Source organism: Esox lucius, chromosome 12 (genome assembly GCF_011004845.1).
Source record: "Esox lucius isolate fEsoLuc1 chromosome 12, fEsoLuc1.pri, whole genome shotgun sequence".
Classification (NCBI taxonomy): Eukaryota; Metazoa; Chordata; class Actinopteri; order Esociformes; family Esocidae; genus Esox; species Esox lucius.
The window spans coordinates 20,117,037-20,121,364 of record NC_047580.1 but is presented as its reverse complement, the minus strand read 5'-3'; positions in this window follow the sequence as shown (position 1 = coordinate 20,121,364).

Sequence of the window (4,328 nt, the reverse complement as noted above, 5' to 3'; positions counted from 1 at the left end):
CTGTTCATCTTTTCCAGTGATGAAGACATGGGAAATGAATATGTGTCAACTTTGAGCTTTCAGGTCTAAAAAGTAACTTACTGAACAAATGTATGGAAGGTTTATCATATGAAAACAGGTGTCAAGAATGTATTGAATTTAGATTAATTAGATACATATTAAGGAAAGATGTGCATTTCACTTATATAAGGACTGGGTTAGGACTGGGTCCTAATGTTATATATCCAACTTTTAATGTACAACGTTTGATGTATATACAATTCTCAAAAATATTAAGCAAACATGTAATCATCACAATATAACATCAAGTCAATTGAACTTCAGGGATTTCAGTCTATCATTAAGGAAGGATAAAAGATCAATGTCACCTGTTTTGGTGCAAATTAAAGTGGTGTTCTGGAGAGGCAACAGCAAGACAACCCCAAAAAAGGGAATGGTTTTGCAGGTGGTGGCCACAGACAGTTGCTCTCTCCTTATCCTTCCTGACTGATTGTTCTCCACTTTGGCTAGTGTCCTTGTCACTACTGGTAGCATGAGGCAGTACCTGCAGCCCTCCAGGTTGCATATTTAGTCCAGCTCCTCCAGGATGGCACATCCATATGTGCCGTAGCAAGATGGTTTGCTGTGCCTCCCAGTACATTCTCAAGCGCATGTAAGAGGTACCAGGAGATGGGCTGTTACACGAGGAGAGCTGGACAGGGCCGTAAAAGGGCATCAACACAGCAGCACGATCGGTATCTGCTCTTTTGTGTGAGGAGGAACAGGAGGAGCACTGCCAGAGCCCTACAAAATGACCTTCAGCGGGCTATTGGTGTGCATGTTTCTGACCAAGCTGTCAGAAACAGACACCATGAGGGTTTAGTGGGATTTAATGTGCTCACAGCCCTGCACTGTGAAGCTCGATTGGCATTCACCAGAGAACACCAAAATTGGCAGGCCCCATTCTCTTCACAAGATAAGAGCAACTTCACACTGAGCATGTGACAGACATGAAAGAGTCTGGAGAGGCCGTGGTGAGCATTATGCTGCCTGCAACAGCATCCAGTGTGACTGATTTGGAGGTGGGTCAGTGATTGTCTGGGCGCATATCCTTTGAGGGTTGCACAAACCTCCATGTGCTAGCCAATGGTACCCTGACTGTGGTTAGGTACCGGGATGAAATCCTCAGACCCATTGTCAGACCTTACACAGGTGCAGTGGGCCCTGGGTTCATCCTGGTGCAGGACAATGCCCGGCCTCATGTGGCCAGAGTGTGTAGGCAGTTTCTGGATGATGAAGGCGTTGATGCCACTGACTGGCCCTCATGTTCCCCGACCTGAATTCAGTTGGGAGCCTCTGGGACATTATGAATCAGTGCATCCAACGTCCCCAAGTAGCGCCCCTGATGCCCTGATCCAGGTCTGGGAGGAGATCCCCCAGGACACCAACAGCTGTCTCATCAGGAGCATGTCTAGACATTGTAGGAAATGCATACAGGCACATGGGGGCCATACACACTACTGAGTCACATTGAGTTGCTGTGATGAAATTCATGCAAGTTGGAGCAGTGTGTGATTTCAATTGTTTTCTTAGATTGTTAGTGTGAGTTTGAATCCAGCATGCAATTGGTTGGTGATTTGCTTTCATTGACCGTTGTTATGTATTTTGTTCTCAATTAATTATACAATGTACAGTAAAGATTTTGATCTTTCATACAGTACTCTCATAAGTTTGCATACCCTTGGAGAATTGGTAATATGTACCTTTTGTAAAGAAAACATGAGTGAGCAGGCAAAACACATCTTTTATTTCTTATGGGATTCACATTCAACTGTAGGTGATAACAGAATGGCACAATCATAAAACAAATCATGGCAACAAAGAAATAAATGAAATTACCCCTGTTCAAAAGTCTGCATACCCTTAGTACTGTGTATTACTGTGTATTGCCCCTTTAAGCATCAAAGACAGCAAGCAGTGTTTTGTAATAGTTGTCTATGAGGTCTCGAATGTTTGCAGGTGGTATAGATGCCAATTTGTCTTGGCAAAATGCCTCCAGGACATGCAAAGTCTTTGGTTGTTTTGCATGAACCGCACGTTTGAGATCACCCCAGAGTGGCTCGATGATATTAAGGTCAGGAGGCTGTGATGGCCACTCCAACCTTCACCTTTTTCTGCTGTAAACACTGGAGGGTCAACTTGGCCTTGTGTTTACGGTCAAGTCCATGCACAGCTTTTGTGCAGAAGAATGCAAGTTGTCTGCCAGTACTTTCTGATAACATGCTGCATTCATCTTGCCATCAATTTTCACAAAGATTCCCTGTGCCTTTAGAGCTCACACACCCCAAAACATCAGTGAGCCACCACGATGCTTCACACTGGGGATGGTATACTGTTCAATATACAGGTGCTGGTCATAAAATTAGAATATCATCAAAAAGTTGATTTATTTCAGTAATTCCATTCAAAAAGTGAAATTTGTATAATGTATGCATTAATTCCACACAGACTGATTTCAAGTGTTTATTTCTTTTAATTTTGATGATTATAACTGACAACTAATGAAAATCTCAAATTCAGTATCTCAGAAAATGTTTATATTGTTAAAAGGTTCAATATTGAAGACACCTGGTGCCACACTCTAATCAGCTAATTAACCCAAAACACCTGCAAAGGCCTTTAAATGGTCTCAGTCTAGTTCTGTAGGCAACACAATCATGTGGAAGACTGCTGACTTGACAGCTGTCCAAAAGACGACCATTGACACCTTGCACAAGGAGGGCAAGACACAACAGGTCATAGCTAATGAGCCTGGCTGTTCAAAAAGCTCTGTGTCCAAGCACTTTAATAGAGAGGCGAAGGGAAGGAAAAGATCTGGTAGAACAAAGTGTTTAAGCAATTGGGATAACCGCACCCTGGAGAGAATTGTGAAACAAAACCCATTCAAAAATGTGGGGGAGATTCACAAAGAGTGGACTGTAGCTGGAGTCAGTGCTTCAAGAACCACCACACACAGACGTATGCAAGACATGGGTTTCAGCTGTCACATTCCTTGTGTCAAGCCACTCTTGAACAAGACACAGCGTCAGAAGCGTCTCGCCTGGGCTAAAGACAAAAAGGACTGGACTGCTGCTGAGTGGTCCAAAGTTATGTTCTCTGATGAAAGTACATTTTGCATTTCCTTTGGAAATCAAGGTCCCAGTGTCTGGAGGAAGAGAGGAGAGGCACAGAATCCACGTTGCTTGAAGTCCAGTGTAAAGTTTCCACAGTCAGTGATGGTTTGGGGTGCCATGTCATCTGCTGGTGTTGGTCCACTGTGTTTTCTTAGGTCCAAGAGCTGAAGGCCACTATCAGAGCAACCTGGGCTCTCATAACACCTGAGCAGTGCCACAGACTGATCGACTTCATGCCATGCCGCATTGCTGCAGTAATTCAGGCAAAAGGAGCCTCACCTAAGTATTGAGTGTTGTACATGTTCATACTTTTCAGTTGGCCAACATTTCTAAAAATCCTTTTTTTGTCTTGGTCTTAAGTAATATTCAAATTTTCTGAGATACTGAATTTAGGATTTTCATTAGTTGTCAGTTCTCATCACAATTAAAAGAAATAAACATTTGAAATATATCAGTCTGTGTGTAATGAATTAATATAATATACAAGTTTCACTTTTTGAATGGAATTACTGAAATAAATCAACTTTTTGATGATATTCTTATTTTATGACCAGCACCTGTAGGTCTTGTTGACCCCTCTCTCCGAACACAATGCTTATGGTTGTGACCATAAAGCTCTATTTTGTTCTCGTCACTCCAAATTACAGTGTGCCAGAAGCTGTGAGGCGTGTCAAGGTGTTGGCAGGCATAATTGTAACCTGACTTTTTTGTGGCATTAGCGCAGTAAAGGCACTCGACCATGCAGCTCATTTTCGTTCAAGTATCGTCATACTGTGCTCCTTGAAACAACCATTTCTGTTATCATTATGATTTAAAAAGGAGCAAAACAAAAATGTGATAAATGGCTTCATATGATCACTGTCCTTAAATAAAAGACAGTTTATTTGGGTGATCATACATATTTTCTAAATCAATGCCAGATTTTGACAATTTCTGCCAGTGTATGTAAACTTATGAGCACAACTGTATATTATATAACCGATGTGTGATTTTGCTTTATCATTATGACAAACATCTCCATCAATCTGGCCTTTATGGTAGAACAGCATGACAATTTAGCTTAACTAGTTACACAATGAACATAGTAATACATTTTTTTATATAAAACTTTATGAAAATATGTACAGTGGATATAAAAAGTTTAGACTTTTTATATGCACTGTAGGAAAACAGTCT